This window comes from Neltuma alba, unplaced genomic scaffold (genome assembly GCF_004799145.2).
Source record: "Neltuma alba isolate B1F8T4 unplaced genomic scaffold, ASM479914v2 tig00001162_pilon, whole genome shotgun sequence".
NCBI classification, from domain to species: Eukaryota; Viridiplantae; Streptophyta; class Magnoliopsida; order Fabales; family Fabaceae; genus Neltuma; species Neltuma alba.
Genome location: NW_021632361.1, coordinates 106014 through 119567, shown reverse-complemented (window position 1 = coordinate 119567; position 13554 = coordinate 106014). Strand labels below are relative to the sequence as shown.

Here is a 13554-nt window from a genome sequence, read left to right as displayed (position 1 = left end):
GAATCAGAACACACAAGAGTACAAAACTCACCTGGAATTCACAACTTTGAATTCCTTTTTTTTTTTTAACATCATTAATTTTTATTAAACAATTTTAAACAGGTACCAGCAGTGTAAATTCGAAGGTTCTAATAAAAAAATTATAAGAAGTTGATTCAAAATTCAAGGAAGTCATGAGAATTGGAAATTTTATTTACTTAAAATAATTCACAAATTTAAAGAAAGCAAACTACAACTTTCTATAAAATTAAAGACAATATATTAAAATACAATAATAATATTCCAAGCGTCCCAAACATTATGCCCTCATTAATTCTAAGGAAAATTATGTTAAAAGGCCAAAATCAAAGGTAAATTATGGTCAAGAAAACCGTGAACTTTATTTGATTTTCTTAATATATTATAACAATAATAAAGTCTTACCCCAGTGATTGCGGTTTAGTCTTCTAACATAACTTTATAAGAAAAATTTACAAGTTCCATCACAATTCCTATTCTCTACAAAAGAAAACAAAGGAGAAAACATTAGAAAAATTTTTCTTTTTTATTTTTAAAAACAGATTATTATTATTATTACTACTACTACTACTAATACTATTACAAAAAATTTAAATGAAAACTAATTATCAAACAATTTGTTTATTTTTTGTCTTCAAAAACGAAAAAATTGTTTTGAAAATAAGAAATCAAACAGAGCCTTAGTTTTTATATTGTACTTTTTATTATGATTTAAAATATACCTTATTTAATTTAATATTTGAGTAATTAAACATATGTTAATTTACTTAAGTTCTTTTTTTTATATACAAGAGAAGGCTCAAAGCCTTGAGTTTTAATAAATTTTCTTGATTACTTGTTATCAATATATATAAATGTTATTAATCTATTTGGAAGAGTTATCAATACTCCTAACAAAGTTATAATAAATTTTTCTAATTATTTGTTGTTCATACATATAAAAGTGTTGTTAATTTATTTAGAACAGTTGTCAATGCCTCTGACAAAGTTGTTAATATATTTATGTAAAAGTAATTTTGTACCTTGCTTTGAATTTCTCAGATTACTTGTAGTGAATACATATAAAGTCATTGTTAACTAATAAATATTACATAATTCAAGTGTCATGTTTCAAATACAAGTAGTCACCAGATACTACATAGTTGTCAAAAAGTTTGATAAAGTAGTAACTTTAAAAATATAATATATTAATACAAGTAGATTGAATATGACATATATGTTACTAGAAGTAACAATAATGTGGCTATTAATAACTTTACTTTAATCATTGACTACAAATCTTAACTTTTCATGACAGTAACAAAATTTCTTATATTAGATTAAGCATTAACAACAACAATGAAGTCCTTGCATTTGGGGGCACCTGAGAAATGGTAAAAGCCTACTCGTGGCTAGAAAAAACCATCAAGAAAAAATCAGTCATAGAAAACATATGAATCTCAAAAAATCACAAAGAATGGCTCAAAGATTTAGCAAACGGGATATTGTTCATGCTTCTAAAAAATAGTAAATGTTGAACTTGATGGATCTTGTTAGCAAATCCATCTCATAAGCAGCTTCCTTATGTTAGTCGATTGTTCCAAACTCAAAGCTCTTAGCAATAAAACATGAGAGAAATGGCATGGCGTGAGCTTATGTTAGCAACAAAAAAAAAATCATTAAAAATCATCTTCCTCACTAATTCATTGTCTTTTCCAATGTCTCCCCTCGAAAATTGGATTTCCACCATAAATAAATTTTAAAATCCAAATCATGAAAATAATCTAAAATCAATCCTAGCTTAAATAAAGTAAATTGATAACATTTTGAAATTCCAAATTGGTACATAGGAAGGAATTTGACATTTGTGAAATTTGAAGCACTGCTTTGGGATTTCATAATTTTGAAGCTATTTATATGTCTTTTTCCTAATAATTTATTTGGAGAAATTCCTTCGTCATTGGTAAATTGTTTGAAGTTGTAGGTCCTTGACGTAGGCAAAAATAAATTATCTGAATTCTTAACGAATTGGATGCAGAAAAATGCAAAGATTCTTCTACTAAGATCTAATCCGCTAAGTGGAAGTATACCACCCCAAATATGTCAATTGGCTTCTCTTATAATATTGTATTTTGCAGACAACAAACTATTAGGTTCATTACCTATTTGTTTGCAAAATCTAACAGCCATGACTTTCCCCAATTCTTCTCATAATGGGTTTATAGCTTTTGCTTTAGAACTCCAGGTTTGACTTATGTAGTTAATTCTGGGGTTACATTGCATACAAAAAACCAAGAATCGAAGTTTGACAAAAACTTAAAGTTCTTGCATGCAATTGATCTATCAAGTGATAGTATCCCTGGATCAGTACGTCCAGAAATATTTAACCTTACCGGATTGCAATCTTTGAACTTGTCCCGTAACCAACTTGAGGGAAACATACCAAATTAGATTAGCAACTTGAAAAATTTGGAGTCTCTTGATATCTCAAGAAATCAACTTGTGGATGAAATTCCTCCAAGTATGGCTAAATTATCTTTTCTGGAGGCCTTGAACCTTTCCTTCAACAATTTCACCAGGAAGATTCCATCAGGAACTCAACTCCAAGGGTTTGATGCACAAAGCTATATTGGGAATTCTGAATTATGTGGGGCTCCACTTCCATAGAACTACATGAATAAACAAATTGGTGAACCAGGTGAAGGAAATGACAGTCCAAAAGACGAATTTCTATCTTCATTCTACTTTGGGTTACGTTGGGAGTTGGATTTTTACAGCGGCCTTTTGGGGAGTATGTGTTGCCATTTTCTTCAACAGGAATTTTAAGCTTTATAACATCTATAATATCCTAAATTTTATTTAAGATTAAAAAAAGAAAAAAGTTAAAAAAAAACAAAATAATAATATTTTATTATTATAATAAAATAATAATATTTTAATATTTAAAAAAAACAAGAAAGGGGTAATCTTTTCATCGAATTCGGTGAAAAGATGACCGTTGACTTAGGAAGAAGGACTTTTGGGAGGGGGAATAAATGAAGAATGAAGAAAATAAGGAAGAGGTAGTTGAAAAATAGAAAATAAAAGAAGGGGTAGGATGTAAAAGATGAGAATGACAAGAGAGAAAGAGGGAAAGCGAGAAAGAGTGTGGGAAAGAGAGAGACGAGCATATTAACGGTCTTTATGAAGGAGAGGGTAACCTTTGAAGATAATTTAGGTACATAAAATTACTTCTTTTCATCAAAATTTATACATAAATATTTTCTATATATTTTAAGCTTTCTAATGACAGTATTATTATAATAATTAGAAAAAAATTTTAGACTTATATATGGTATAAGTTTTGAGTTTTGACTAGTATTAACCATAATATTGTAGCTTTATTATAGTAAATCATTTCTATCAGTGTAGATTTGTCCATTTGTCAGTTTTTAGTATTTAAATTAATTTATTTAGTTGAAAAATCTGTTATTTATGAGATATATCATATTTGTACCAATCAAAATTATATTAAATAATTTATTTGAGTTGTTTGACATATTATTAAGATTTTAATTGGTTTAATTTTATTTATTGGATGACTGGATATTTTAAAATAATTATTTTAGTTAAGAGAGTTTATTACTTGTGAAGAAAAAGAAATATAATAGTTATACTATTAGAATTTTGAGCAGATTATTTATTTATAAATATTTGAGTTATTATTAAATTTTTGATGATTTTATTTTGAGGTTTAAACTTTAAATAGAATTTTTTGAATTTAAAATATAATAATTTCATATTTGAGAATTTTGGAGAATTCTTTTTATTAAAGTGAATAATCCAGAGGATGGAAATGAATATTTTAGCCTATGAGGAAAATTTATAAGTTAATTCTAAAATACTTAATTTTGGGTTATAAGAGTTGTGGGATTTTAAAATAAAAATTATTAAATTAGAAAGTTAACTATATATATAAGATTAATTAATTAGCTTATATTAATATGTGATTATATTAATTTGTGGTTATATTAATTGTGTAGATTAATTATTGAATTATTGGTTTGAGCACGGGGTTGACTTTGTGGTAATTCTTTTTATAGCCTTGGCAAAAAGTAACCACTTTCCACTTGTTATGTATGCTTGTATGATGTTTGTGAGTGATTTTAAATTATATGAAATTCTTGAAATGCCATTAGATTATAATTTGAGCAATGAAAGGCATTATTGTTGAAATTGTCTTGAGATACTTTATGTTATTGGGAAAAAAATAGTTATGAAATTATAAATTTATAAAAATTGTCATGTGGAACAAGAATTTATTAAGAAATAATTTTGAGGATTGATGTTGATTATTAAAAATTTGAAATCTCGATTTTGGTAAATGTGAAAGTTATGATGTTATCGGTAAATAATTATTTTATAAATCTCATAAGTATAAATACGAGAGAGGATGGTGAACGTTGATTGGTGGGAAACATGTTATAGGGAGAATAAGGGGGTAAATTTTGTACATATTATAGAGGTAATAAAGTGAGAGGATGCCAGATGTACATTGGTTGATCCTTTGGCCCTGTCATGTGTTGTAGGGTGTATGACACCCCACTAGTGGACTAAAGGGGGAACCCATGGTCCGATCTCGTGTTCCGTGAATTTTGGCATGTTCACATCACTTGATCGGTGAGCTTATTATGTTGAACTACCAGTCACATGGGACAGTACTAGCTCATGGGTTCAATCAGAGGAAATAAGGTGTGAGGAAATAAGGTAGAATTAAGAGTGAGTTATTGTATTTTGATATGTGTGTGTATATATATATATATATATAACCATGTGACAATTGTGAATGTTATGATTTTAGTAACTGTTCCACTTGAAACCTCTCAAACACTTACTTATATGCCTGATGAGCAGGATTGTTAGTTACTAAGGCTTTTGTTTCACCCCGCGGTTTAACATTTTCATATAATAGCTCTAAGACTGGTCCGTTAGGGAAGGCAGGGGAGGCTTAGCTATCAAGTTTATCTTATGTAGCCTCCTTTTTGTCATGTGATGAGTATTGTATATTGCTACATATAACTCTTTTTGCATACTCTGATTTATTTAAGACTTATGGTCTTAGTTACTTTTGCTGCTGGGTTGCTTGTGTTGGTGAGTTGTGAAGCCACAATAACTTTTGAAAGTAGTTGACTACTGTTGGTTTGGAAGAATTTCATTCAGAAAATATCATGTTATGGGCTTAGAGATGAATTGTGATGTTCTGGGTTTCACAAAGCCCAAGACCCAGTTATTGTGAAATATTATTAATCACGGTTTTTATACAATTTGTTTAGTAAAACTCTTATAATCATGATAGACATTCTGAATAATTAGCCCAAGTCTTTTCTATCATGATTAATATTTTTTTAGCAAATCAAAATTTCTTTTTATAACTATGGTAGTCTTTTTGAAGATTATACTAAGATTGTTTTCTACCATGGTTAGTATTACTAAATTTTGATTTTAAAAAGGTTAGTAACAGATTAGAGATAACTGTTGTTACAACATCAGAGACAGTGGTCATTAGGATGTACTGTTTCCGTCGTTAAAGACCCAATTGGCATTGTGGTGAGTGAAACAAACTTCTTATTTTATGTTTTGACCAAGTTCTTTTAAATGTTATATATTTCCCTTTTCATAATATATTCTAGAACTATACATTTATATTCTGATCACAAATATTTACACACAAAATCACCATGACATGCTTTGGACTTTATAAATTTAATATTTCGGAGATGTAATACACTAGTAATTATGTTAAATTTACATATTATGCAGGTTCTTGCTATGTGATGTATTATGCAAGTTCTTACTAAATAATGTATTATGCAGGTCCTTGGTATGTAATGTATGTTTCAGCAAGTCTGCTCATCAAGTCTTTTAGACTGACCATTGCAACTTGCAAGGGAGGACGAGGAGATGATATTAATAATTGAAGGCATATTACAAGTGAAGTGAAGATTTTAGTTTGTGTGTTACTTTAAAGCCGTGTAATATATGTATATAGTTATATTTTATGCATACAACTTGTATCCTTAATGAATAAGTGTATGTGTCCTTAAATAAAGAGGAAATCAAAATATTTCTTTTTGAAGAGCAAGAAGAAATGACCTAAAGTTTTTTATATTGACTTGAAAGGGAGTTTTTGATGGTCAGTGCCAGCACCCAGTGCATAGAGGTAGGAATACAAGCTAACCCAGCCCTCTAGAGCCGACCCTGTAAGGTTGACAGGCTTAAAAGGGTCGACTCTATAGAACTGAAATTTCAAAAATATTCTAATTTGCTAAGCGCCACCCTTAAGCTGACACGCTCAGGCCGACCCACGGGCTTTCGGCCTATTTAAAAAAAATGCTAGTTTTCATATTTGTAATATTTTTTATGAAAAAATAAAAACAAACTGATGAAATTATTAATAAAGGACATAACTATGAATAAAATTAAGTCACAAATACTAAACATCATGATACCTAAATATTCATTGACATCCAAAAATATCTAAGACTTCCATAAACAAGACAACAATATTCAAAAATTTTATCAAAAGTACAAATATGCAATAGACAAACACTATTATTAATTTTTTTTGAAACTTTATCATTATTATAATCAATTACTCTTCTTTCATAACAAAAATATCAAACTTTTTTTATAGGAATTTTACTTTTAAATTTTATAATCTAACTATTATTTTACTTTAGTTCAAGAAGTATTGTTGTTAAAACTTATAAGTTTCTAATTGAAAAATATAAAATCAGAAATTATATAAGTATAAAAATACTCTCTTATCAAAAGTATATAGTTTTAAAATATCAACACATATAATTAAATCAAATTATTATTAAAGTCCAAATTAACTCATTTTTTAAAAATTTAATTGGATAAATAATTGTCTAAAACCAAATAAATCAAATCATTATATGAAATTTAATTTTAGAATGATAAAAAGGTAAATAATATTAAAATTATACAAAAAAATTTTTAAAAAAAACAAAAAAAATAAAAAGGCCTAAACAGGCCAACTCTCAGCCCTGCAGACCAACCCGTTTAAACCTTCAGTCCTACAAAGCTAACCTTTTAAGTCTGTTTTTTCATTTGAAAGAAAAAATTTCAAACCTAGCTCTTACAATTTTGAGCCTAAACAAGCTCAGCTTATTTTCTAGTTTTACCAACTGCCATTGTGCTCCTGTTATATATAAATATATATATTTTTGAACTAGAATTTACTCTACGTGCATCACTACAATGTATTCATCATGTATCACATCATTTCAAAAATAAATTAGTTATCTAAACAACGTGCACAAAACACAATCCCTTGCCTTGCAAAACAAACAGCATCAAACAAAAAAAATGGCAAGCCTTTATTATATGAAACAAATAAAAAAATGCAGCTTAATAGGAAGTGCTAACATTCTAAAACAATTGCCAATAAACAACGTTGATAATTATATCTTAGGTAAAAATTCAAAAAATGCTTAAAAATATAAAAATCAGTTAAAAAAATGTAAAAATATCTCAAACTGTTTTATAAAATAATTCAATGTGAGATTATTTTATCCATAATAATCAATCGGTTATACTATGGTCCCATGACATAATCAATCGGTTTATCCATAATAATCAATCGGTTCCAAAATGCACTGGGCTTAACCCACAATGCAAATAAGTAACTACATTAACAGATGAGCTATAAGACTAGTCAAACTACAATATTCATTTAGATTCTTGACACAACATCCCTTATAACCGTTCCGTCATTTAAAAAAAAAAAAAAAAAATCAAAATAGCAATGTGAAATGCTGAGCAATACCACCTCTGTATCTTCATCTTCACAAGGTCCTACATTGCTCAAGTTAACGCCCATAATTTTCAATCATTAAGGTCCAATATTTTGCATTTATTATAATACTAATCCAAGTCAATAGTGGAAAATCACATTTTTCCTGGAGAAACAATACCTGATAAAATAAAATGAATGGATGGCAAAAAAAAAAAAGATAAATAAAATAAATGAGAATATAACATCTTTAAACACATGGCCTGTTTTATACAGTTGCACAAAACAGTATCAAATCATTTTACTGCCTAAAATAACTCAATAAAAGAAAGAATAAAAGTGTTAATATGTATCTAATCCTTATGATGTTACCCTCCAACAGATTACAAGATTTTCATAGCTTAGCAAATCCTGGAAGACAAGGTCTACTGATTCTTCCCTTGAAAATATCAAAACTTTTGTATTCCCAAAGTTGACCCCCCTTTCAAGAAACTTCTGCCAACCATCTTACTTTGTAAGCTCATAAAATAAAGATCTGGACAATAATAGAATTATATATCAGATAAATAAGAAACTCAATAGATTTACCATAACAATATAGAGTAAATTGCCTTAACTTTGTTCACCCTTCAAGCTTCTTTTTGCACCTTCTACTGCAATTTAAAATACTGACAAGCAACTTTACAGGACACAAGATGGTTAACTTCTGTCAGTATCCTTTCAAATGGTATCCTTGACAGTTACATGTACAATAGCAGATAAAGTATGTGCTTAATTTAAGACTCGGTTAATGTCCCAAGTATAAAAATAAGATATCTCTACACTTTTTTAAATTCAGAAGCAGTAACTCAGAGTGCAGACTAAGAGTAATGTATTTTAATCCCTCTATTTGGCAGCAAGTAATATGATTTCTATTAATACTATTGCATTATCTGCTATATATCTTTGAGAATGAAGTGAGTGATAGCAGTCAAGATGAAAAAGCATATCATGTTAGTGATTATGTTAAAATATCACGATATCCTGCTTGTTAGTCAGGATGACCAACTGATAACTAAAGTATACCTCATTTTGGATAATTGGTGCTCAGTTGCAAAATTCTTCAAATATGGTAGAAATTGACCTGCCATAGAACATATAACTTAATCCATAAAGTAAAATAACAAAATAAGAATATAAGGACAGATCTCAGATAAACTATATGAGGGCTAGGACGTAAAATCCAATCATATAAACTGCAAATAAGTTTCCATTCTACAGAAATAATAAAGAGAGTAGTAAGACATGTAATAAAGAAAAAAAAGAGAAGAAAGCTTGTTCTAATGACAAAAAGAGCAAGATATGGATAACAATCAATGGTTGAGTTTGCTCTTAATGTTTAGAATACCTCAACAAATTATGACAAAACACCGAAGGGCCTGGTGCAAGAACCATACCTCAAATGTAATTTATATGTCAGCAAAGTTCATCACTTCATGTGTCCTCTGGTCTACTACTTTTGAATATCTTGGTCATTTTCTCAAGCATTTGGTGTGCATCTTCAAGCAAACCTTTTTTCTTTCCGTGATGACTGGTGAACTGCGGGGGCAAAAATCAACAACCAGCATCAGCAATGAGAATTAAATTAAATTCTAATAGTAGCAAGAAGCAATATAAATGCCTAACATGCGAAACTCTTGAATCTTGTGATGCTCACCTTGTTACATTTTGCAATAGAAAATCCATCTTTGAATGAATTTAGTGAGTAGGACACCTCAAGTTCTGCATGATAGCAAGCCAATTTGAATAAAAAGAGGGGAAGAGATAGTAAACATCAAAATTGGGGGAAACGAAAATAAATACCGAAATAAGATGTTTTTGAAGCAACTTATGAAGAGTACATGCACATGAGAATACAGCTACAAAGTAGATAGAGGCCGCCAGATCAAACTCTCGAATCACCAAGGGAATGAAAGGGAAGGAAAAAACGGAAAACAACTTACCACAAGCCAAAAGACATCATCTCCATGTGGGATTTGCTAGGTTTCCAAGAACAAAGTTGGAAGGCAAGGAATTTCACCCCAAAAAAAAAATAGAAGGTAACGAAAAATAGACGAAGAGCAGGGAGACGATGAAGCCGTGGCAAGAGAGAAAAAGGAGATGAAAAGAAATTGAGGGAGAGAGGAGATGCATACCTGATGCGGAAGGGGGGAGAGTGAAAAAGAGCAGTGAGTCCTCTGGGAAAATTGAGGAAAAGGGAAAAGAAACAGAGAGAAATGGGACAGAGATTCAGAGAACTCGAAACACATCTAGACTTTGAAAAGAAAGAAGAAAGATGGAAAAATAGAGTTGGAGGGAATTTCAAATTTGAAACTCACTTTTACACGCAGCCGAATAGGATTAGCCATCAATATTTATTTAGTCATCATTGTTCATGGCACACTGATTTGAGTGAGGAGCTATTGAGAATTGAGATATGACTTGGCTCATTATTGATTTTTATTTATAAGTCATGTTGATTGAAAAGGGTGATCATACAAACCAATAAAGCAACACAAAACGAGTAACCTCTCTCATCCTCTCTTTTTTCAGCTTAGAAAAGATAGAGGGTGAACAAAAGTACAAAATGGAATATCCAAATTATGAGAAGTCTTAGTTAAGAGGTTAGCACTGGAGAGGTCTCCTTTTATAACTAAAAGAGGCAAGACCCTGCCAATCCTTCTTCAAAAGCAATCTTGCATCTTCTATAACATCATGAAAAGGGTGATCCGCATCGCCAGTCTCACGAAAGCAAATTGAAAATGGGCATCAAGGAAAGAGCGTTATTGTATACATAATATTAAATATGATCCTTGCAACCCATTTATTCATTGGAACGTCATTAGTTATGCCGAATTTTAGGGTAACAAAATCTATTCTATTGTCAATTTAGTAGAAATGAGTAGTCAATCAAAATAATATATATTGGATTTAGTACACAAATTATTTTAAAGAGAGAGAGAGAGAGAGAGAGAAAGCTAATGAGGAGATCTTTGCTCAATTCAACTTTGGTCACATATTAAATGGCAGCAGGACTTGGGAGAAAATTCTACAAGACAGGACCTCATTTATTTTTCACAAACGGCGTTGATTAGGCAGAATTTTTTTAGATAAAAAAAACATATTCGTTGCCATTTTGATTTGAAGAGTCTTAGGTGAGGAAAAATATATGACAAAATAAAAGGAGAAACATTGAAATACGTACACCCACTTTAAATTGAAGTGATCTTTGTCAGAATATATGTTTTCTATATAGTCACAAATAAACAGCTGAGTCGAAAATCCCTCAAGAAAGATATATAGTGTCCGTTTGGATTAGTGGTTGAAAAAACAGCTTATAAGAAAAGTAGCTTATGGAAAAGTGAAGTTGGTAAAAGTTAAATTGGATAAACTGAATTATATTTGGATTGGAGGTCAAAAAAGTTAGTTTGTAAAGTGAGATTGTAAATCTTGTTTGGATTATATTGAGTAAAAGTAAGTTTGACGGAAAAATTACCAAAATGGATGAGTTTTAATAAATAATGAAACATGATAAAAAATTGATTTCAAATAATACAATAAAATGATAATAATTTAATATGAAGAAATCAAATTTAATGAGTGGATCAAATTTTAAAATTTTAAAGAAATCATAAAAAAATGTTTTAAATGTAAAGTGAAACATGAAAAAAAAAACAGAATTGAGATAATATAATGAAGAAGTGAAATTCAATAAGTGAATTAAAACTAAAAATTTTAGAGAAATCATAAAAAATATTGTAAATATAAAGTGAAACATAATAAAAAAAAATGAATTGACATAAGACAATGAATTTAAATATTTAATATGAATAAGTGAAATTAAGTGAATTAAATTTGAAAACAACAGAGAAATGGAAACAAATAAGGCAAATACAAGCGAAACATAATTTGGATGCATAAAAATGTTTTGAACTCCAATTTGCAGTATTGCAACAAAATGAAACGAAAGAATAATATTACATAATTAATTAATTGATAAGCTATGGATAATTTGGTTTCTGATTGCATCACGAACGCGATTCATATGTGATGAAGATTGTGAATTGACTTTGAAGACGATGGTTTGACTAGCTTCAGTTTGATCATGTTCGCCAACTACATTACCATCTTCAACTTGTTGAAAATAGAAGTCAGAGCTTGAATGTCTCCTTATAAGGTTATGAATAGTCATTGTTGCACAAACCAAATACACTTGTGTTTAGAAGTCGTAACTGCGCATATTTCATAGGATTTGAAATCTATTCTTCCAAACACTGAATGTTCTTTCTATTGCGCACCTTAAACTGAAATAATAATAATTGAAGGCTTCATTCCTACTTTGGAATCCTACTTGTCGTCAGAAGTCCGAAAGGTAGTAGCGCTCAGATCTGTATGGACCTAGATATCCATTTGGTGTTGGATATCCCGCATCAACCAAGTAATAGTTCCCTAATGATTCATGACACAATTTGAGACATTGTGAAATGAATAAAAAAATATGAAGTAATTAAAAATGTATTGGAACATATAAACATATACCTAGAGGTGAATGAGGGAAATTTAGAGATGAATTTGTAATAGCGCTATCAAATATACGAGCATCATGTGCAGATCCCTCCCATCCTGCCAAGACAAAAGTGAAACACATATCCCAATCACATATAGCCATGACATTTTGTGATGGATTTCCCTTTCTGCCAATAAATTTATCTAGTTTTGCAGCGAGAAACAACACATGGTATGTGAGTGCCATCAATTGCTCCGATTGCGTCCTTAAAAAAAGATAATAATTGGATCATTCTCCATTTTTCTATGAGTTTCACGAAATGTAGGATCTATGGGTCGAATAAGTTCACTTGATAGGTTAAGGCAAGCTTGCAGTACATTATGAAAGTGCCTACTTACAGTTTCTCCTAAAAGTTGTGAAGTTCCTGGGTCATCCCATGTATTGTCCATGTGCAACCGTTGTTTAAAAACATCACGACCTTTCTTCAATTCCTACATACTTAGACTTTCGTAAACCATGTTCTTCCAATTTAGTACATAAGAGGTGGAAAACATTTTGGATCCAATCTAAACATTTCAAGACATCGATCATCATGCCCATTTATAATGCCTATGTACCCATAAATTTCATGTCTGCTCACCAGTTCTACAGGGTTGTTTAAACATATACATTTCACAATAATGACCACCAATGCATCTACTGCTTCATACTGTGTTAATTCCTCATTAATCGTGGATAATCGTCTTGAATGGTCATCTTCATTCCATTGTGAATCGTTATTCCAATCTCTCAAAGTATCTTCATTTCATGGTGAATCATCATTCCAATTAGCCATTTCTGGAGTTAACCCTGTAACTATGATAACAACAAAGTGTAAGCATTATAAGGACTACACTAAACAAAGTGTAAATAATTTTCATACTACAAACAAAAAAACCAAACGCATAGATGACAAGTAGAATTAGCATAAATATATTACATAGTCATTAATAAAGTTCCTACAACAGGTCACATCAATTCAGGTTCAAATAGCAATCAGTTCAAGTTAACAAGTGCAACAACTAAATCCTAATCTCCAAGTCCCTTTCATGTGTTTAGGTCTTGTGCTGTCGGTATTAACCACGCCAACAACTTGCTTTTATCATGTATAAACCCCAAATAGGCTCATCTAGCCCACCTCAACTGCGTAAGCATCTTGGCACATGCATAATATAATTGATTGTTACCATTAAGC

At 30.1% G+C, this 13554-nt stretch overlaps 1 long non-coding RNA gene across 1 annotated transcript; it reads right to left on the bottom strand.

The window, feature by feature from the left end:
- Positions 1 to 8849: 8849 nt before the first annotated feature.
- Positions 8850 to 9859, bottom strand: LOC114752434 (uncharacterized). Its single transcript, XR_003740841.1, has 4 exons — positions 9778 to 9859; positions 9492 to 9556; positions 9232 to 9373; positions 8850 to 8918 (listed from the first exon to the last, which is right to left on the bottom strand). It is a non-coding gene; the product is annotated as an uncharacterized LOC114752434 (long non-coding RNA).
- Between the last annotated feature and the right edge of the window lie 3695 nt (positions 9860 to 13554).